The sequence below is a fragment of the Chlorocebus sabaeus genome, chromosome 2 (assembly GCF_047675955.1).
Source record: "Chlorocebus sabaeus isolate Y175 chromosome 2, mChlSab1.0.hap1, whole genome shotgun sequence".
NCBI classification, from domain to species: Eukaryota; Metazoa; Chordata; class Mammalia; order Primates; family Cercopithecidae; genus Chlorocebus; species Chlorocebus sabaeus.
Window position 1 is genome coordinate 8,373,053 of NC_132905.1, and position 24,245 is coordinate 8,397,297.

Genomic DNA, 24,245 nt, shown 5'->3' on the forward strand with positions numbered 1-24,245 from the left:
TGGCGTGATCTCCACTCACTGCAACTCCACCTCCCGGGTTCACGCCATTCTCCTGCCTCAGCCTCCCGAGTAACTGGGACTACAGGTGCCCGCCACCGCACCCAGCTAATATTTTGTATTTTTAGTAGAGATGGGGTTTCACCATGTTAGCCAGGTTGGTCTCGATCTCCTGATCTTGTGATCCACCTGCCTCAGCCTCCCAAAGTGCTGGGATTACAGGCATGAGCCACCGTGCCCGGCCTAAAGTGGATGAGTTTTATGGTATGGAAGTGATATCTCAATAAAACTGTTTTAAATATTTCAGGGGCGCACCATGGACTCTATTTCTTTTAATAAAGTGCACGTAATTTGTAACCAGGGACATATAGAGTGCCTGGCATGTAATAATTGCTTAATAAATATATGTTGAATTGAATCAAAGTTGTGTCCCTCGAAAGAGCCAGGGAGGTCTATACATGTGCATGCCTGACTCTGAAGGCAGCTGGATTCTGCAGTCTAGCTGGAGAGGACCGGCAGCAGGATGGCTAACGCTTCTCTTCCTGAGTTTCTACATCTGCTCAGCCAACTGTGATCGTCAATTACAAAATCCACATGATTACAGTGAACATATGCTGGTTTAGAGTCACACGGCTTCCCATACCTCTTAGTTTGGCAGCAATATCTCAAATTTCTTTTGGCAAAACACCCCTTCATATTTTCAGTCCATTTAGTTTGAATGGAGTTGACCTCACTTTCAGTACCTGGGATGGGCATGTGGGTCAAACCAAGTCAATCGGTGATCCCATCCCCCTGAACACTGTGATTGGTCTGGGACAGACAGGATCCCTGCTGGGCCATTGAGACGGGGCTCTGGACTTTGATTCAAATTCAGGGAAAAGAGGTTCCCCCTCTGGATTTGAGCCACTGAGGAATCTACCTCTTAGAGCTTTTGGCCGGTATTTTTCCACTGTGGAAAGCTTGAGAGTGAAGCCATCCTGGAGGAGAGCTGAGCTAGGAGGTGGAGCAAGATGGATCCTGGCAGCATCTTTGCATCCCTGGAGTCAGCCTTCCCTGAGTGTTTCACAAGTCAATGGCAACCCTCCTTTTCGAAGTCAGCTTGGATTGTGTTTTTGGTCAGTCAAAACCTGAGCCCTGAGATAGGGATACTTCTTACGTGCTGGAAAAAAAGAAATAGGGATACTTCTTACATGCTGGAAAAAAGAAAGGGTAGAGGTTATGCAGGCCCCATGGTGTATTCATCCTTCCATTTTAGATGCGTGTGCCAGGCAGTGGCCTGCAAGGAGCTAATGAAGTCAAATCTGAGATCCTTGTTACTTTGAAGCTAGAACTGGGGCAGGTCACCCATCAGTTTTTGTTAGTATTAATGATAGTAATTACAGCTACCATTTATTGTGTGCTTAGTCTGTGCCAAATTCTATTTAAAGTGCTCTATGTACAGACCCTGTGCTTACTGTTTACTCACATCATTTCATGTGATCATCCCAGCACACTGGTGAGTTGATACTTTTATTGTCCCCATTTTACACAGGAAGAAACTGAGGCTGACTTGCTGGGTAATAATAGGCATCATTCAACAGGTCCTTGTTAGGTATTAGGCATAGTTTTAAACACTTTTTGTATTCTGACTCATTAAATCTTCATGACTATTCTATGAGGCAGGTAGTACTATCATTTCCACTTAAAAGATGAAGAACTTGAGGCCACAGAGCTGCTGAGGGCTGAGCCAGCCCATAATACAGGTCTACAGATCAAACTGCGATCCATCTGACTTGCAGTCTCATGCTCATGAATATTAGGGTCTACTGCCATGTTTTTAAAATATTTTTTACCATATTTAAATATGGAGTAACTTTAGACTTATAGAAACTACAGAAATGAGACACAAAGAAATGATAAATGCATGAGATGATGGATATCCCAATTACTCTGGTTTGATCCTTCCACATTGTATACTTGTATCAAAATATCATATGTACCCCATAAATATGTACAACTATTATGTATACATAATGAAAGAAGAAAAAATATTTGCAAAGATAATACAGAGAATTCTGTTATGTCACATGCCCGTGGTACATTTGTCAAAACTAAGAAATCAACATTGGTGCATTATTATTTACTAAAGCTCCTTGATTTACTTGGATTTCACCAGCATATCCATTATTGTCTATCAGTTGTGCTTGTATCTTATCCACGGCTCCATACTGCATTTAGCTCTGCTGTCTTTCTGTGAATCCCTTTCATATTGGAGCTTTTGGAACAAATAAATGCAATGTTTGCTCTTGGTCTTTTCCGAGTTGGAAGAAAAAAAATAAGTTGTTTTTCTCTCCCCTCCCCCCTCCCCTCCCTTCCCCAGTTTTATTGAGAGATAATTCCCTTTGATTTTTCAGATACGCAAAATGGACCTGAATTAGGCCCTGATACATGCTGAGAACTTCATGACTCTGACCTCTGACCTAGCATTTTCCAGTGGCCATCCATCACGCCAGGGCCAGCCCCAGATATACTGAATCCCACTCTGTGGGGTGAGGGAGGCCTGAAATTGGCATTTTAAATAGACTTTTCAGGTGACTGGATGCATGCTATCTTTGAGATCCACTGTTATAGAACCTCTCATGTGCAAGAGACACCCTTAAACAAGAGTCCAAACTAAAACATAAGCACACAGTCTTTGCACCATTGTTGTGGCAGACACATTTCTTCTTTAATCTTTATACTAGTGTGAATTATGGCAACTATCCATATCCACTCAACTAAAACTTATCCCTGGGAGAGAGAGGAAGGATGAAGACGGAGAGAGAATTTTAGAACATGACATCTGCCTCCTTAGATGGAGGACTTGAATTCGCTTTGCCTGGCGTTGTCAGGTTCTACGTGCCCATGGAGGTTCCTGTCTTTTGGTTGTGCTGCTGCTATTTGTGAGTCAGCCACTATATCTGGCACTTGGTCAATGAAACGATCTCATTTGACACTGGAGAAAAAATCAGTAGTTCAGACTTCTCAAGAGTTGTTAAAATTCTGTTCTCTATGAGTGACCCAGGGGATTTTTCAAGAATAGTTATGACTAGATAAGACTTTAGAACTGGATTCTTGCAGAAGAAAGAAATTCCTTATACTTAGAGAAAATCCTCTCTGTAAAGTATATAAATTCATCTTATACCACATATACACATATTTGGTCATCCCTCCGTATCAGAGGGTTTTGCCTCTGTGGATTCAACTAAATGTAGATCAAAAATATTTAGAAAAAATTACTTCTGTACTGAACATGTACAAACTCTTAGAACTTCTCGTTATTCCCTAAATAATGCACTATAACAGCGATTTACCTAGCATTTACATTGCACTGCATTAGGTGTAAGTAACTTGGAGATGATTTAAAGTATATGAGCAGATGTGCATAAGTTATATGCAAATACTATGCCACTTTATATCAGGGACTGCAGTATTTGCAGATTTTCATATCTGTGGTAGGTCCTGGAACCAGTCCCCTGTGGGTACCAAGGGGCAACTGCATATATATCATTTATATGTTAGGAATAATAAGCATCTACAAATTATTACATTATTTATTCCCAGTGACAGCATTTCGAGATATGTTTATTATTGCCCTTTTGTAGACGTTTATCTCGAGCTCTGAGAAGTGAAGAGACTTGCTCAAGCTCACCTAGCTGGTGAGCCAGGTAGGCATGATTTGAAAGCCACGTGTTCTGGCTTCAGTGTCTGCTCTCAACCACTGCTATGCGTAGGTGCCGGCCAGAGAACGTGTGATAACCAGTGTGTAAACTAACAAATGACAGAAGAGATTAAGCATGAGACCCTGGCCACACAGCATTGCTTATGTGTGCTGACTACCAAGACGTGGCAACTAAACAGAAATACTAACGATGTGATGTTTTCTAAGCAATGGCAGATGAACTGAAAAATTGAATTATCCATAGCTAGTAACTAATAATGGATATGATAAGGTTAGGGCTGCTTGCAAGTGTCTACAAATGAAAAAGAACATGACAAGGGCAGAGCATTACGATGAGGTTCTACAGGGAGACCAATGCGACATTGCAAGATAAATGGAACTTGCCTCACCTTTGACTTTCACGTACGCCTCCTAAGCTCTGCAACTGCCTCTGATTACATGCTCAGATTTCTCAGTCCAAATCTTCCCAGAAGTGTGGTTCTTATGAAAGGATCTGGGTTTTGTTTTTTAAAAGTTTTCCTTGCAAATGATTGTCTTTCTCAAGTTCATGCAAACAGGACCTGTTTGTGCTTTAGCTAATACTTTCTCCTTCTTTAAAGACATAATACGATATTACCATGCACATTGAATGGAATCTCTGTAGCTGTATAAATAAGACCATAATGAGTTCTGGGCTGATGTGGGGAGCACACCACCAGCAAAACAAATACAAGTGTCTCCAGCGTTTTCACTCACCTTGGTTGATTTACATGGGCTGCACGCCACATTTTATCCTGATGGCTCTCATTCTCCTACGGTACATGTACTACAGAGACAATAATGGATGGAACCTCTGCTTGCCAGCCTTGCCCCTTTACTGTACCAAGTACTATTACTGTGAGGAAGAGGCATCATTCACTCCCTCTTAGGCAGCTTGTTTACGAGAAATCAGTAATATTTTCTAATATGTTGAGTTCTGCTGTGCACAGCCACTTCTTGAGGGAATTTTCCTTGACACATTTGAAAAAAATTTATGAGCAGAAAAAATATTTTAATATCTTGATGAAAAATAAAACCGTGAATGATGTTTCATTACCACCAAAAGGATATAAAACATTAAATGGATAGAAATAATGATCATTAGGTTTGTAAGAGACATTTGACGTCTTTTTAAAATAACCTTTTAAAAATACAATTATATATAACCATATAATTATATATTTACATATACAATATACATAAAATATAATATGTATTGCAGAGTTCTATTGCCAAATTTTGGCTTTTCCACTCACTTTTACAGCTGGATTGTGGAGCCATGACCCTGGCTAGCCTCATGGGATGAAGCCTTCCCAGTTTGAATTGGGAGTAGAGATTGGAAGGACCAGGGACTGCAGAGAGTTCTTGGTGACAGAATCAGCAGCAGCAGCAGCACCAGCAACATGGTAGTTCCGGGAACACGAGAGACTGCCCTTTGGTGAAGGTGCACCTGGTGGGGCCCGGAGCCCAGAGCTGCAGTGACTGTTGCTGGTCAGGCCACCTTTGGTGTGCACTGTTCTGAGGCTAATTGATGAAGTGGCATGATTTGGGTGGGCCTCGCGTTCCTGCCTCTTCCGTTTTGTCTTCCTAATTTTCCTTCCTTCCTTCCTTCCTTCCTTCCTTCCTTCCTTCCTTCCTTCCTTCCTTCCTTCCCTCCCTCCCTCCCTTCCTTCCCTCCCTCCCTCCCTCCTTCCTTCCTTCCTTCCTTCCTTCCCTCCCTCCTTCCCTCCTTCCCTCCCTCCTTCCCTCCTTCCCTCCTTCCCCTTTTTTTTTTGACAGAGTCTTGCTGTGTTGCCCAGGCTGGAGTGCAGTGACGCATCTTGGCTCACTGCAACCTCTTCCTCCCGGGTTCAAGTGATTCTCCTGCCTCAGCCTCCCGAGTAGCTGGGACTACAGGCATGCACCACCACGCCCGGCTAATTTTTGTATTATTAGTAGAGGCAGGGTTTCACCATGTTGCCCAGGCTGATCTCAAACTCCTGACATCTTGATCTGCCCGTCTCGGCCTCCGGAAGTGCTGGGATTACAGGCATGAGCCACCGCGCCCAGCCTTCTCTTGCTAGTTTTCTAAGCCCTATTCCAGCAACCCTCTTAAAGATTTCCTGAGCTTCTCAATAGGCTTTTCATAGATTCTTTGTCTACAGTGATCAGCTAGTCAATTTTTATTACTTACAGCCAGGAACACTGATACATTTCCACTTTAATATATGCACACACCTGTGGGTTTTCATTTTTAAACAAAGTAGAAATTTTCATATATTTATTTTACCTGTTTGGTAATTCAACACTAGGTCATGTATTTTGATTTTCTTTGTACCAGGTGCTTCTAGTTTTATAAAATGGAGTGTACTATAGGATCTTTTGAAACCATAAATTAAACAGTCTCTAAAATCCTTTCCTACTTGTTTGATAATCAGAGATTGATCTCTTTTTGATGATTTGCAGGATCTTTTCATAGTCCTAACCATTTTTTAGCTGTTGGCACCTGGCTTATGGCTGGTTGTAGTTTTCTACTTTTACAGAAGGGGAACTTCTGTATTACGCTGGTTTAGGGTTGCCAAATTTGGCAAATAAAAATACAGGACACACAGTTAAATTTGAATTTCAGATACACAGTGAATTTTCTTTAGTATATGTTTGTTATACTTTTAATATTTGATATGACAGCCCAATGATGATTGAAACCTCCAGCCTCATGACCTGCCGTCACTCCTTGGAATGAAGTGTGATCCTGAGGAGTTGTGTAAGGTCAGACTGTCAGGCCTCTGAGCCCAAGCTAAGCCATCATATCCCCTGTGACCTGCAGGTAAACATCCAGATGGCCTGAAGTAACTGAAGATCCACAAAAGAAGGGAAAATAGCCTTAACTGATGACATTCCACCGTTGTGATTTGTTTCTGCCCCCCGCTAACTGATCAAGGTACTTTGTAATCTCCCCTCCCTTAAGAAGGTTCTTTGTAATTCTCCCCACCCTTGAGAATGCACTTTGTGAGATCCACCCGCTGCCCACAAAACATTGCTCCTAATTCCACTGCCTATCCCAAAACCTGTAAGAATTCATGACAATCCCACCACCCTTTCCTGGCTCTCTTTTCGGACTCAACCCGCCTGCACCCAGGTGGAACAAACAGCCTCGTTGCTCTCACAAAGCCTGTTTGGTGGTCTCTTCCCACGGACGGGCATGACACAGACTCCACCATGTTACAATTCATAAAACTCTGATAGAGATTTGGGAATTAAGTCACCACTTTCTTCCTTTTTCAAACTGATTAGAACTGTGCAATTTTGGGTAGAAATTGCTTAAAGTTTCCAGCACATAGATAAAATTCTATTTTCTAAGTCTACTATTGGCTGTTTTTGAAATTTTTTACTCTGTCGATCACTTCTATTGCAGCATGGGGAGACTATATATTTGTGCTGATGATGCTATTTTATTTTGAAGTCCAAATTATTTCATACTTACATGTTTCATGAAATGCATGTGATATGCGTGCATACATATATTTACATACACACACACACAAAGTGCTGGCTTAATCTAGAAATTTTATGTGGTATTTTTCCCTTTTATTGTAAATTTGGAAGTTTATGCCTTGGACGTTAAGTATTGTGATTGCACCTACAACATTTATTTGCGAATCTAGCTCCCTCATCATCTTTGTCTCATTAGCCCACATTCATTCCCTTACACTAAATATGCACAATGCAAACACAACTCCAATAACATTGTTTTTACCAATATTCCAAGTGCCAAAAAAATTAGAGAACAAGAAATCCAGCCTTAATTTGGAAATGCTCAGGAATTTCCCTTGATTCGCAAAATTAAATAAAAGCCATCTTCTTTAAAAGTTTGCTGGTAATTTTTTTTTGGTGGCGGGGAGCAGGGGCATATCCTGTCCTTCTAAGAGGAAAAACAAAATGTGGCTGAAAGTAACTCTTATAGACAGATGGAATGCATTTTTTTTGTTTGCTTAAAAATCAGTAAAAACTTTCCCTTCTTTAGAAATTCATTATTGTGATTTGAATAACTTAGAGAACGTGAACAGAAATTCCAAAGAACTCCTAAGCACTGGGTGACTTTCTGACTCATGAGAGAGCATTGATATTTATTTTTCTCTCCGAAGTAATGCCTGAGGGCTTTTGAGGGAGGTACTAGAAAATTTGAAGAGCTATTCCTATTTGATTACTTCTGAGAACCTTGGATTCAGACAGAAAGAAAATAGTCAAAAGTAGATAAAGCATTATTTTTGCCGTTAAAAAGGAAAAAAAAAGTTCCTAGTAAAGTACAGGAGTGTAGATGAAAAATTCTGAAAACTCTTAAGTATTCAAATCCAAGAATATTTAGTCACAGCGATTCTAGAACTAGTATTTTGGGTCAGCCATTTTTGAGACATACATCAAAGAGGTTAAAAGACAAAAATTGAGGAATGAAAATGGAAATCCCCACTCCGCCTCCACCAAGGGTAGAGTAGGGGTATAAGGCTGACGCCACTAATGCCTATTCAATATCCATGTTCTCTGAGTTTATTACAGAGTGAATTTGTTTAGAGTGACAAGGTGTGCAGAAAAGTACAAATACAAAATCATCTTTAGCCAAGGGCTGAGATAATCTCTGATCTACTCTGAATCTTTCTGACTTCTACCCACCAGCCAAAGAAAACTGGCTGCTTTTAAGGACAGACCAGATAACAGGCAGCAAGTCTACACAGAACAGGCTGGGAGAAAAGCTGCCCCTTTTCTCTGGATCTTCCTGTATGTTCCATAGCTCCTCTTTTATTGCCTCTCTATCTGCGGAGGTCCAAGGGTTTCCACTCTGAAGCACCTCCACCACAAAAACCCATGAGTGAAACAGAAAGAAAGAGGGTGCAAGTCATTTAGAGGCATTACTGATGTGGTCCTGGGAGTAGCCACAACGGTGCTCCATGGCTGCATCTGTGACAGGAGAGAAGCATCAGTAGAAAAGTTTGTAATAGTAGACACTAGTGAGGCATTTCTGGAGAATAACTTAGCATCACATGGCAAAATCCTTAAAATATTCATGCATATTGACCAATAATCTCTCTCCTAAGAAATAACTCTGAAAAGTATGATAATGAGATGTTCATCATAGCATTATTTATAATATCCAAAAGCCTGGAACTAATCTCTATGCTCTGCTCTGCATATAGTTAAATTAAGCTGCATGTATTAAAAATAATGTTATAGATTATTTTTATAGACATGAAAAAATGTTTTAATATACTGTTTAAAATGCTATTACAAAAGCCTATACAGTACAAGTTAATGTGTGCATTGGAGGGTCAACAGTACAGTTAAGAGCCGAGCTCTGGAGCCAGACTGCTTGTGTTTAAGCTGTCTTGCCACTAACTAGCCTCGTGAACTTGGGCAAATTATTATTTCTTTTAGGTTGATTCTTTTTTGAATTACCTGTTTTTTATTTCCGTAGTTTTTGGGGTACGGGTGGTTTTTGGTTACATGGATGATCTCTATAGTGGTGAATTCTGAGATTTTAGTGCACCCATCACCTGAGCAGTGTACACTAACAGCCAATATGTAGTCTTTTATTCCTCACCCCTTCCCAAACTCCTCCTACCAAATTCCAAAGTCCACTATATCATTCTCTGTATGTCTTTGCTTCCTCATAGCTTAGCTCCTAGTGCTTGCTTCCTCATAGTTTAGCTTCTACTCATAGCTTGTCTCCTCATTACTTAGTTCCTGTAGCTTAGCTCCTAGTGAGAACATACTATATTTGGTTTTCCATTCCTGAGTTACTTCACTTAGAGTAATGGCCTCCAGCTCCATCAAAGTTGCTGTGAAAGACTTAGTTATTTCATTCCTTTTTCTGGCTAAGTAGTATTCCATAGTGTACAGATACCACATTTTCTTTATTCACTTGTTGGTCAATGAGCACTTAGGCTGGTCCCATACCTTTGCAATTGTGAACTGTGCTGCTAGAAACATGCATGTACTTGTGTCTTTTTCATAGAAAGACTTCTTTTCCTTTGGATAGACACCTGGTAGTGGGATTACTGGATCTAGTGGTGGATCTACTTTTAGTTATTTAAAGAATCTCCATACTGTTTTCCATAGTGATTGTACTAATTTACATTCCCACCAGCAGTGTCAAAGTGTTCCCTTTTCACCTCATCCACACCAACATCTACTGTTTTTAGACTTTTTAATTAGGGGTGTTCTTACAGGAGTAAGGTAGTATCTCCTAGTGGTTTTAATTTGCATGTTTCTGGTGATTAGTGAAGTTAACCATTTTTTCATATGTTTGTTGGCTGTTTGTACGTCTTCTTTTGAGAAATGTCTATTCATATCCTTTGTTGGGCAAATAACTGGGCGGTGGTACTTCTTGTACCTGATTGTAACAGATTAATTCTCATTTGTTAATCCACATAATCACGACCATAGTAATATATAACTATAATAGCTAGCAGTCTCAATCTGTTTTATATGCTAGGCACTATTCTAAACACTTTATGTGTAGTAACTCAGTTTCTCTTCACAAACAACCCTATTTGCAGGTATTTTCCCCATTTTGCAGATGGGATAAATGAGGCTTTCTTATGCTTGATTTCATCTCTTATCATGGATGACTGCAGTATTCTTGCTTTCCATAAATTATGTCTACTTCTAATCCATTCTTGTCACAACAGAAAGAAAAACTGTTAAAATGCAAACTAAATAACATCAATCCCACCCTCTACTTCAAACTCTGCAGTAGTTTTCTATTCTGTTGGAGAAAGTACAATCCCAATGTCTTAGCAAGGGCTTCAAGGCTCTATCTGATCTGCCCACTTGAACAATCTCAACTCAGGCCACTTTTTCTTACTCATCAATTTCTAGCCACAATGGAGGGTTTTTCCAAATCCTTGAACAGTGCCGTATTGTTTTCTTGCCCCTATTTCTTCTCCCTATAATTATTTTTCCCTCTGTTTTTACATGGACAACACTTGGGCCTCCTCCAGATCTCCCTTTAAATGTCTCCTCTTCCACAGGATTTCTATGAAATCCTTATGCTTTCTGCTTTTATTCTCTCTCTCTCTCTCTTTTTTTTTTTTTCTGTTTTTGAGACAGAGTCTCACTCTGTTGCCCAGGCTGGAGTGCAAAGGCACCATCTGGACTCGCTGCAATCTCTACCTCCTAGGTTCAAGCAATTCTCCTGCCTCAGCCTCCCGAGTAGCTGGGACTACACGTGCATGCCACCATGCCTGGCTAATTTTTGTGTTTTTAGTAGAGATGGGGTTTTGCCATGTTGGCCAAGCTGGTCTCAAACTCCTGACCTCAGGTAATCTGCCCACCTCGGCCTCTCAAAGTGCTGGGATTACAGGCATGAGCCACTGCACTTGGCCTGCTTTTATTTTTTATCATAAAACATACCCATTTTCTTTGCTATCTCCTCTTCCAAATTGTAATTATATATCCAATTGTGTGTTTGTCTGTCATCATATTGGACCAGGAGTTTCATGCAGACAGTGTTAATATCTTTTTTATTCACTATTTTAATTAACTAAGTGCCTAACACATGCTTGTACCTCATTGGCATTAATACATATCTGTTGGATGGATGGATGGTTGGATGGATGGATGGATGGATGGACGGACAAAAGGATAGATGGGTAGATGAATGAGACAGATGGATGAATAGATAAATGGATGGATGGATGGATGGATGGATGGATGGATAGATGGATGGATAGAAGACTGAATGGGATGGATAGAAGAATGGATGGGATGGATAGATGGATTAATGAGTGCTGCAGCTCAGGTATGGTTTCTTTTATGTAGAAAGGAATTTCTACCTTGTTACCATAAAAGCATGTGTGCACCACAATTTCCTATCTAATGGTGTTCCTTACATTTTGTGTGTACATCCATGCACATCTGTTGTTGCCATTCATTTATGAGCCCCTTGAAACCAGGGATCACCTCTTACTCAACTCTGTTTTCTCCTCAGCTTTTAGCACACTCTTTTACACTAGTAAGAGTTCAGCATGAGTTTGCTGAGTTGAAACAAGAATATGCTAGTTGACTGGGATAGCTAATTTGGTAAAGTAATTGCTGTTAATGAGTGAAAAATGACTTAATCTGCGCTTCTTCCTAGTTAATATTTTTGTGTTTATATAGAAGTCTCCTACTGTTAGAAAAGTTTTTGATGACCTAAACAGTGGGTATTTGAGGTCCTGAGATAGATTCCAGAATTTCAGAGATAGACACACTTGGTAATCCTCACATCATATCATGTAGGCAGATGTCTATCTAGGTACAACACTTGCCCTAAATATATAAATGGGAAATTATGAAAGCTGCCAGTTGCTGAGTGTTCACTGTGTGCTGGGGACTGTGCTAAGCAGTTCAAATATGGATTCACTCCCTTTGATTAATCCTAACTATACTCCCAAAAAGGTGGTATCATTACCCTCCTTTTTACAGAGAAAATAATAAAGGTGGAGAAAATAGGTAATTTCGCCAAGGTCATTTAGCTAATAAGAAACACAGTTGGTATTTGAACCTGGTCTGTTTGACTCCACATCCTCTTACATGGTACCCTGTGTTTACTACCTCCCAACAGATTGCAGGGTTGCCCTGCTGTGTTTTCTGGTTATACAGTTGAATGACAATATTGCACAGTTTGGGGAGGGAAGATAATATGAGGGTGTGATAAAGGCTGACACAGACAGAGCCTGCTGCATGCAAACAGAATGTTAATGCTTAACCGATGGGGACTTACTGGAAATGCGCCAACATTAGGTGGAAATGAAACCAACTGAGGGGCACCAGTGGAGGCTCACCCAGACAGAGCAAAGGCAGGTGAGAGCAGGCGGGATATTTGCACTGATGAAAGAAGTGGAAGCAATGTTGGGGGAAATTCAGAAACCCTATTGCCCTCTTTCTCTGCAGCCTGGTTACATGTTTTTGGCAGGGTTAATTTGCACATTTTTTTTTTCCATCTTAATCTGATTTTGTGGTTCATAAAATTTTTTTTTTTTTTTTTTTTGATAGAAGAGTTAGGTATTTCTTCTCCTGGTCTTGAAAGCAAATAATTAAAAGTTTTAGAGAATATTTGTCCTTGATATTGAAGGAAGTCTGTGAAGGGGTAAGTGTAGAAATAAAGAAGTTATCTCACACAGTGAATATTTAAATATCCTATATCTCCAAAGAGACAATTTTTTTTTTTTTTTTTTTTTTAGTGACAAAGTGTTATACTGCACTTCTCAGCTTCATTCATTATTGTTGTTGCATTTATAATTTAATTTATTACTTTGACTTGAGAATGAGCTAAAATATCAACTATCCAAACTGGGAAGGAGTGATGGTTTGGGACATATGTTGACAAATGCTTGCCCAAGGCGAAGCAGGTCTTGAAAGGAAGCTACACTTTAATTAAAAGCTGTGCCTTTTACATCTCAACGTTTGTTTGTCTTTAATGAAAGTTTAGATAAAGGGGCTTGTTAATTACATATCTGTCTCCCAATGTGGTCCTTTTCCATTTGCATTTGTTATCATGGCTTTTTCCAATTTCACTTAACTGATGTAGAACATAGCAAATATTCTAAGTTATTAAGGGTTATAGCTATAAACTCCCCATAATTAGTAAAAATACTTTATAATTAGTGCATCTATCTGACCTCAAAATTGAAGTGTCTTGAGGTCATATTGTGAGATAGGTTGTAGGTAAAAGTGGAGAAAAAAGGAGGGCCTCATAGAATCTCATAGATTCAAATCTATGAGAGTTACTCACCTTGATTTCAGATAAGTAGAATAAATACATTTTTGTTCAAATGAGGTTCAGCTGTTAGCACAGCACTACATGTTTGACAGATAAAACATGAAATCGCATATATCATACACAATAGCTATGGGCATTTAAGATGTTTCTTTTAAAAATGCATAAAGTGCTTTTTTTAAAGATAAAATGAATAGACCTGTATATAAAGTATAAGAAAACATTAAAATTAATAAAATATAGAAAATCTTATAAAAATAATCTGTAATGTCATGTCCCAATTATAACTGTTTTTGACATTGAAGTTTTCATATGTATCTTCATGTTTAGATACACATATAGTTATATATAATCAGGTATATTAATTGAGCTCATAATCCACTTGCATTTGTTTATATAAGTGCACATATTCATATATTAAGTTTTAGATTCTGTTCGGACTTTTCTGTTTTCTTATTTCCTGTCTTCCTAAGGTACAATGAGTAATTCCATCAGTAAGGATTCTTTGGTAGAAAGCATCAGAAACCAACTTTGACTGACATAACTAAAAAAGGAGTTTGTCTGAAGGGTTGATGAATGCTCAAAGAGTTGAAGGAACCAGACTTAGAAAGAACAGAAATTAGTTCCAGAAGGTGTTGATTGCAGAGACTGCTTGACAGTTTCATTCAACTGCTCCTTCTGTAGTGAATGAATTTCAGCAAACCTCAGTCCTATTTGCCACTCTTGAGAGAAATTCAAGGGAGAGTGTGCCTAGTTGGCCCAGGCTTAGGTAATGAGTCTTCCCTTTAGCTGAAAGGGAGTAATGATCAGGACACATTGATTAATTTTCCAGACTATGTCCAGAAGAAGAAAAGATCATTTCTTTTAAAGAAATCAGAAAAAAAAAATGTTACTGAAAGAAGATGGGATGAATGTGATGCCTGGACATAACCAATGTCTGTTGCTATGATTTTCTAACTACTTTTGGGTCACATTTATATCTTCGATGAGATTTTGAGTTCCTCTAGGCCAGTGATTCTCAACCAGGGGTGGTTTGGTGCCCTAGTGAACATTTGGCCATGTCTGGAGACATTTTTAGTTGTCAAAACTGGGGGCATTCCTATTGGCATCTAGTGGGTAGAGGCTGAGGATGCTGCTAAACATACTGCAATACACAGGACAGCCCCCCATGAGAAAGAATTATCTGGTTTCAAATGTCAACAGTCTTGATGTTGAGAAACTCTGGTCTAGGTAAAAGTTAGCACATTTTACCTCCTTTTTAGTACCCTTAGAGTTAATTGACACTTTCTGCAACATTACCATCTCTATCTCTACTTTCAAGGAAGAGAAATGCTAAAACAAAATGGCGTATCATTGCATGTATGATCTAGAATTCTTCAGTGAAAAATAAGTTCCACTGATCAGAAAAGGAAGAACCCAACATTGATCAAAGTTATCTGAATATGGTGGGTACAATCTGGCTCCTGAATGCTCAGATAAATTCAGGGAAGTGGAGATGAAAGAGGAAGGAAAGACATGGATTTCCACTCTTACAGGATAGACTGTGACTCAATATATGGCAGAGAGGAAGAATTATAGGATGAATCAGTAGGGTTTGTAGCCAAACTAGCACAATAATATATTTGGGGAACTTCGAGAGCAAGTTCTGACTAAGTAAGGCAGAGGGTGCAACTTCTGGTAAGTTCAGGGGACAGATAGGTGACAAAAATGAATAAAACTGAACAGAGTATAACAAGAGTGGTGGAAACTGTGAGGTCACAAGCCCGGTGTAGAGGGGCCAGCCCTTACTCATTCTTGGGCAGTTATTTTCTTGTAGGAATAGAGGCCCAGTATTTCTAGATCTTCTGAGATTCAAGGGAAGCTGGAAATCTGGATTTCCTATGTTGCGTCCCAATTTGTAAATACTACAAATAAATTATATTTTTAAATAAGCCCTTTGCAGGATTAATAAAACACATTGTAAGTCAAATTTGGTCTTCCTCTACCAGTTTAGCCTCTGAAATAAGTCCTATTCAAATTATAGAGACTCTTAAACCTCAAGGAAGAATTCAGGTGCACAGGCTTGTAGGTTTTTAGACCAAGTAGAAGCCTTATGTAAACGCATGTTTTTAAAAACTTTATTTCTCTCCTTTATTCCCTTTTCCCCTCCAAAGCAGAACTTTTGTGATTGAGAGGGGTTGACTATTACACACTCCCTCCTGAGTCAGTTTGTGCTGCTGCCGGTTTCTCTGCCACCGCCTGTCTCAAGACCACCACCCGTGGTGCCATGACAATCTTTCTGCATGGCTCTACCCCATGCTAGGACCCACTTGCCTTTCCTCATTCTTCTCAAAGCAGCACTAAGCCAGGCGGAGTGATAGAGCAGACTTTTGGGGATGGTTCCCTAGGCACTAAAGAGAATTTCAGCTGAGGTGCACAAGCATGCCCTAATGGGAAGAGAATGGACTCTGGAGCCAGCTGCCTGGCTGTGGATCTCAGTTTTACCTCTCACATCTAACCTTGAGTGGCTCTTATGTGTCACTCACACATAACGGTGGTGTGAGGGTTAAATCAAGCTAGTGCACGGAACATGCTTAGAACTCTATTACTGAAAATATATCAGCCCATCTCCACTGAAGTTCATTTCTTAATGGCCACGTTCCCACAAGTATCTAACTTTAGTCATAAACTTAGATCTTCTTCTCAAATATTTTTCTTCTTTCTGGTCCCCTTACCTCCCCCATCTCACAACCTATCTGCGTTCTTTAGTCTTAACCAGAAAACAACTCCATATTCTTCTTGTGGGGAATACTTTATTTTCTTTGTGTTGTGCTTCATCCTCTCTTTCAAGACCAGGGTAGAGGAATCCTCATTTTTTACACTCTGAGTGGACTGTTAGGATACTCGGTTGCAGGTGACACCAGACATGGTTCAAACAAGCTTAAAAAATAAATGACATTAACTGGCTCTTGTTACAGAAAAGGTAGAGCCTCTGTAGAATTTACACCAAGCACAGCTTGGTCCGCACTAACAGTATCTTCAAAGCCCTGCTTTCCTTCTATGTCCCGTCTTCCTTCCATGATGTCTGATTTATTCTAACCCCAGTTCCCTTTATGGTCCCCACATTGCTGTTACCTACAAGCCACTTTCTCACTGGGAATGTCTCTTTTCCAGCAAAATCCTGAAACTCTTTTTTCTTTTTTTTCCAGCTCTTCACCCAAATGCCCATCCTGTACCAGTTACTGTAGACAGAGAAGTAAAATGCTGATTGGCTTAGTGAAGTCAAGTGTTCTGTCCTTAGAGATGAGTGGCATGCGAGTCACTGGAACCCTGAGGACAACAGATGGTAATGAGAGCTGTCAGAAGTAGGAAAGGCCGTATACATATGTGCACAACAGGGCCCATAAAAATATTCTTTTAGACTAATGGTTCTCATATATGAGCTTACATCAGAACCACCTAGAAAGCCTGTTGAAACACAGAATTATGGGTCCTATTCCCAGAGTTTCTGATCTGGGACAGGGCCTGAGAATTTTTATTTCCAGTGAGTTCACCAGGCGACACTAATGCTGCCAGTCTAGGAACAGAACTTGGAAAGCCACCGGGTTAGACTGAATCGAACCAAACAATAAGCAATCCCTCTGAAACCAGACGAAGCTACCTTTAGTTGTCATTTTAAATCATGTTTTTATTTTTATTTTATTTTTCAAGATCCTTCAAGTAACCAGGTCCACGGAGGTGATTTGCTTTTTCCAGGTGCCATAGGTACTTTGTGGCCAAACTTAGAGAAGATCTCTTTTTTTAAATTTTTTTATTTTTAAACTACATCTTGCTGTCTTTACAGAATGGATGATGGGACACCATTCTAGGGTATTTTATAGAAAGTATCCTGGTAGGAGAGTGGTACTATAGGAACACAGCATTTCAAAAGTAAATGCAGCAGTTTGCGTGCTGTCTCCTATAGCCAAGCTTTAGATGGAAATGGGATTCATACCTCAGCTCTGAGATGCGTCCTTGCTCTTATGAACAAAACTGGTGCCCTCCAGCTTCTGAGGATGTGCTCTCCTCCATCCTCATACACACCAGAAAGAGACAGCAGAGGTTGAATGTCCTGCTTTTGAGCAGAGGTTAAGGCTGAAAACAGGGGACCTTAGAGAGATTGATTCAAAAGTAGTTCACCTTTCACCAAGGTGAGCATTAAAGGAATAAAAAAAGAATTTGTCTTTGAGAGGCACCCTTTAATAAGGCAGACCATCTGGTACCCTGATTTAAAAGATCTTTCCTCAGGGCTCTTGGGAAAGCATGTCTCTCACTTCCTCAGCTTTGCCTTCCCATGGTTTAGGAGCTGCCCAGTAGAGAATTCTCCAGTACCACCTTCCAGACTCCCTCAGACACTTGACAGCACTTCTCTGCTCTGAATTAATACTGAGAGTGGAATCCTTATTGTACAAGCCCCAGCTGCAAATTTGTGGTTGTCTGCTTCAGTGTGTTGCCGCAGAAAAAGTCATTGTCCGTCTGGTGACAAATTCTTTCTTTCCTCTCTCCACCTCTTTCTTCTTTCCTTCTTGTAGACATTTAGCAAACTTTCCTGAACAAGGGGTGCCACAGGGGGAAAGAAGGATATATAAGGTATAATCTCCAGCCTCAAAGAACTCTCAGTCTGTTGGAAAATATTAAATCTGGTCCTGAATACTTAAAATTCAAGACAGAGGTGGCTAGTAGTAAGCAGAATCCAATGTTATTTATACCATATTACCTTCATATTTTATACAGTCATTCATTTGGTCTTTTGTTATTTCAACATACAGTTATTAAATTCTATTCCAAGTACTGCAGATATTGCAGTGAACAGGATCAAAAAGGTCTTCTGTAGGGAGTGGGGACTGTGGTATAAAGAGAACAGGTTCACAGGGAGAGAGAGTGTGACTGGGCAAGGGAGCTTTGGATACTGCAAGCGTGGAAGGTTTTTCTGAGCGGAGATCTGAAGAGCAGGCATGCAAGAATCTTGCTATGTAGGCAGTAGAAACAGCAAATCCACAATTCCTTGAGATGTGTTGGCAGGATCCAGAAACAGAGAAATCCTATGTGATTGAAGGATTGTGAACTTCAGGGGAAGAGTGGGTGATAGAAGAGAGACTGACAAATAGCAGAGGCCAGGTTGGGGAGCCTTACATGCCTTGGAAAAGGGCTTGGGTCCATTCTAACTGTAAAGAGAAGGAGCCATTGGAGAATTTTAAGCCAGAGATAACTCGAGTCAAATAAATTAACAAGGTCCAGGTGTCTGGGACTTCTCCAAATCTCATTATGTTAACATAACCTATATATGTGCTCAATTAATACCAATGGAATTGACTGTGTCCTTTTGTATAAACAGAATATGACCTGCCAACTCCTTACTAAAGTCAGGACTACTCTAATTTCATTCTTTCTAAGAGAGGTTAAAAAATGTTTATCTCAAATGAATGTTTAAGAAAACAGAATTGAGCCATCGACAGTTTTAAATGTTGGTGCAAAAGTAATCATGGTTTTTGCAACTAAAAGTAATTTATTTGAAAATCAGAGTTTTAGACTGTCCAACCCCTGAAGTCATCAGCTGGGCTATGACAATTTCCAATGAAAAATAATTGGCTTGAATTATCTGTCTTGTTTATCAACAGAGGCATTTTTCATGTCTTCCTTAAACCCCTCAGCTTACCTAGCTTTGGTAGGTATATCTTAGGATTTTCCTGCAATGTCATTAGATCAAACTCCTTAACATTTCTCTTTCCTGTCTTTATTAGTTAATTTCTCAATCTGCAGTATCCGTGGTCATACAGCCCTTTATTCGAATGACATTTCACTACTTCTTTTGAATTATTTGTTTTTTCAGATGAGGAAAGGATTGGCAGATTAAGACATGGTCTGGAGATAAACAAGTTACATCTTGTTTTGTCACGTTCCCATAGCAAGCAGGAAAACAAGTCAGTCAAAACCCTCCCAATAAATGTTAAAAAGTATTTCCCTTTGTGTACATCAGTTCTGAATTGGTTTCTCTCATTTTTGCATCCCTAGCAAAAGAAAGAAGAGTTGCTGATTTCACTTTACATACCAATATTTGCAGGTTTCACCTTCATGACCTTAAAAGAGCGTTTCCACATGTCTACCCAGTGTAAGTGTGAGTCCAGCTTGGTTTTCAAAGAGCTCTGAGGGTTTTTTTTGCTATCTAAACTCCAAATCTTGCCATACTGTGAGCTCCAACTTAAATCCTTATGCAAAATAATTGCTGAGTAAAAGTGGTATTTGCACCAATTCCTCCCTAAGTGCAAGCAAAGTACAGTCTATAGAATTACGAACGAAGCGCTGATTAAGAAGTGACAGCAGAGATTTTTCAGTAATGAAGGGACGAACGGCAGTTGTTTGGAGACCTGCCAGGTTCTTGCAATTAATTTTGCTCAAAAGTCAGCAGGATGGCGTGCTGTGGCTTTGCAGACTGAGTGGGCATTTTGCTTCGCAGATTGGCTGGGACTTGCTTTGATTTTTGAACATGAGAGCTTTTCCCCACCTGTTTTGTTCATCCTTTCTAAAAACTAGTCATTGTTTTCATGGGGAAAGGTCTTCATATCCACGGGGTGAAATGGGAAAAGAGGTAATGTCACAAAATAACAGTGGCCTCTTCCTACGTCACCATGACTCAGTAATAAAGTGTGAGTGTGGGTTGTTCTCTAAACCCTCACGTTAAAATATCAAGTAAGTAGTTTCAAAATGAGTGGAAAGGTTCAGAGTGTGCAATAAACTGAGAGGACTTATCAGGTCAGGGCTGGCACAGGCTGCAGTTAAACTCCAGAACTACTGAGATAAACAATTTGCCCATAATACAAACAAAAATGACAGGAGTTTGTGTTAAAACCACTGGATGAATTTGTTGGGGGAACAGAACATTTATACAATGCAATGAATCTTCCCACAGATCATTTTTATTTAGAGAAAAGAAGATAACTTTTAAAGCAGAGAAGCTTCCCAGAAACTACCTCACTCATATGATCTGCATTAACATCAACAAGAGAACAAATTACTATCGTGTGCCTCCTGGGACGCCGAGAAAGACACAATATCACTCCTATAGCATTCATGTGTAATTCTGATCTAATCACAAGGAAACTACCAGACAGACCTAAATTTAAGAATATTCTACAAAACAACTCTCTTTGCCCTTCAAAAAATGTCAATGTCATGAAAGCCTGTTCCAGATTGAGGGCACAAAAGAGACAAGACAATTAAATGCAGAGGATGACCCTGGATTGGACCCTGGGTCAAAGAAAAAATGGTGCAAAGTATGTTATGGGGACAATTAGTGAAACTTGAATATGGAATATGTATTAGATAACAGTATTATGTCCATAATAATGTCCTGAATTTAATCAATGATTTAGGATTATGTAAAAAAAATTCTTATTTTCAGGAGATATGTACTGATATATTTAGGATGAAAGAACAAATTGTTCAGCAAAATAATTGAATGTATGTATACTGCATACACATATTATATATGTATACCTGCATATGCACAGAGAAAGCACTAGTGATTCAGGTGTGCAGTATATTGAATTAATGAATCTTACTATTTTTGCAAGTTTTTCTTTAAGTCTGAATGTTTTCTTTCTTTTTTTTTTTTTTTTAAGTCTGAATGTTTTCAAGATGAGAAGTTGAAAAAGAAGCAAGGGGGAAGTGAGTGGGAGGAAAAAAGGATGGGATGGGGAGGAGAGGCTTGGAGACACCTGAGGCTCATTTGTACACTACTGGGGGCGCTGCAGGCACCAGCTGTCCTAGAGCCCTTACTCTAGCCTGCAGGACCCCGTTGGCTGTTTGTAAGTTCATGTCACCTGTCCTTTCCTTCATATCTGGACTAGTGGACAGAGCAAAAGGCATGCTCCCCTCCACTTGGGATTTTTGGGAGCCTGAGAGGAATAGACCAAGCTGCTTCTCCATTTGGACAATTCCCCGCTCAGTTTAGACTCCATTCACTACGGTTTTGCAGGCCCTTCGGAGGAATTTAGATCCTTTTGGAAGTATCCCATTGGCTGCCGTTGTCCTGAGACATTTCTCTGTTTAATGTTGCTGGGATCCAGCTGGCTAGCTAACTAACCAATCAACACAGGGGTCTTTTCTTTTTATAAGGCCATAGCCCACCTTTTTATCCTCCTAAACTAGCCATTGATTTGTGATTTGATTGATTCTCCCCACCCCTGACCCCTCAATTAAAAAAAAAAAAAAAACGCACGACATTTCTGTCTTTATAAATCTTGAAATAAAATAAGCTTTATTTATCTAATGGTAGTTCTGCAGGAAAGTTAGGGGTGGATGTGGAAGAGGAAGTAGTTTCATGAATGGTAACAGAGAGATAAACCTCCGAGCCTTTTCCAGCTGTAGGGATTTTTGAAAGTCTGTGAAGGAAGAAAAGGAAGTTAATAAGCAAATGTTATAAATGTAGACTCTGTTTAGCCATTATATTTTTTTATTTATGTTTATGTTGCTTTGAAGATTTTCATCCCTAAGGCTTTTTAAAAATGTTTCAGCTTTATCATCATACTCAGAGGACCCACTCAGCCTTCTGTATTTAATGTACATCAATGTACAGTAGGCCCCAGACTGTTTCCAACTGCTGAAGTTCTTTTTTTTTTTTTTTTTTTTTTTTTTTTTGAGACGGAGTCTCGCTCTGTCACCCTGGCTGGAGTGCAGTGGCCCGATCTCAGCTCACTGCAAGCTCCGCCTCCCGGGTTCACGCCATTCTCCTGCCTCAGCCTCCCGAGTAGCTGGGACTACAGGCGCCCGAGCGCCCGGCTAGTTTTTTGTATTTTTTAGTAGAGACGGGGTTTCACCATGTTAGCCAGGATGGTCTCGATCTCCTGACCTCGTGATCCGCCCGTCTCGGCCTCCCAAAGTGCTAGGATTACAGGCTTGAGCCACCGCGCCCGGCCCCCAACTGCTGAAGTTCTAATAACTGCAATTTGAGGTTTTAGTAGTTGAGGGTAGAGTTTGAGGGTTGACCCCTGGAATAAGGTAAGTTGATTTCCTGGGAGTGAAGAACAGCTCAGATAACTTGGAGTCATGCTTCTCAAAGTGTGGTCCTCAAACCTGTGCCAAAATTCCCTAACTAATTTCCACCTGTTCCATAACTAATTTCTACCCATTCACAAGAGAAGGGGAGATACTAAAAGTGCTTAGAGACTTTTATAGCTATTTCCTAGAATAATTTTATTCTAATAACTAAAATGGAATCCTTGTGTTTTTGGTTATTTTAAAATTTTGTTTATTAGTATTTTATTTTTATCATATTTTGCAAAAAAGTATTCGTTTGAGCTGAATTGGAGTTGAGAGTAATCTGTCTCTTCATTATAGACAGTTTGAGCAGCACTGTCTTTGGGAAACCAAGGTTTGACCCCCGCTAAATGAAGACTCACACCTTCATCTCTCAACTCGGCTTCTTTTCTAGAATATCTACTTTATTCTCCCCTCCCTAAAGACTTGCCATCTCAGCTTCCCAAAGCAGAAAATGACTTTGGACTGACCCTAACAGTGAATCATAACCTTTGCTAGCTGGATGAACTTGGGGAAGATACTTAATATCTCTAACTTTTTTCGATTTCTTTACAGCATGGAGATAACACTAATACCTACTGCAGTGAGTTGTTTTAAGCATTAAGTGAGATACCATGCATCCGATATTTAGCACACAATGTGCACTCAAAAATCATTTTTTTTCCATTCAGAATTGAGTTTACTTATTTTTTAAAGTGTCTATACTTTAGAATAAGACAAGTTTCCATGGTTGTTATCAACCACTTATTTCTGGTACATCCATGATCGATCCACTGCCATGTATAGTCTTACAGGTTGTACACTGCCTAAATTCTAAGACTGTTTACGTACTTGATGAGATAAATAGTCAAGGTAGAGGTAATGCACAAGACCTAGGTCCTCATTTTTTGCTAATTTATTTATAATAACCTTTAAATAAAAGGTTTTAAATAAAAGGATTTGATTTAAAGGTTATTTTAGAAATAAATTGAGTTAGAAATAAATCATTTAATTAAATTATAATTAAATTTAACTATTACATTTAAAATATAGTGTGATTAAAGATATATAATTTTATGATTTTAGACTCATTCTCTTATTAAAATGCAATGGCGATAAATGGCTTAAACATTTTTATGTTCTTTCAAATATTAGGTGTCATTATGGCTGTTTTATTAGAAAGAACAGTTATTCAATTTAAGTGGCTTAAGAGATTCCAGAATCAAATTTTAAGGCATGTTGCAAGTATAAGGTGCTTACTGGATGATTTGGAATGGTCAAATGTTGAACAAATGAATAAATGTTTTCTTGATCCAAACTTTTGTCTCATTATTCTCTCTTAGACTTCTAGGGTAATCTATTAGAGCTATTGAAGAGGAAAATTTATCCTGACAAAGCTAGATGGGAAAGAGGTAAAATGATAACATGTCAGAGAAAGTGAGTATCTACTTATTTATCAGAAAACAGAGAGTACCGTTTAATCTCCTGTGCATGATCATGGATAGATCAAAGTGTGGTTGCAAGTGAAATGGGATAAATGACAAAATGACAGTTTTATAAAGTTAAGCCCGAATCACATTGATTCTGTATCTTCTAGACATGCACTAAATGTTTTGCAAGCAAATTACTGTTTTAGTCCCACTTCAGGGGTGATGATTAGCATATTTATTGGGTAATGATGAGCTATCAAATTATCAACCACTGGTCAGAAACATGTCACTTGCGGGGTCCATGGTGAATAGCCTACAGCCAAACAGATGGCTC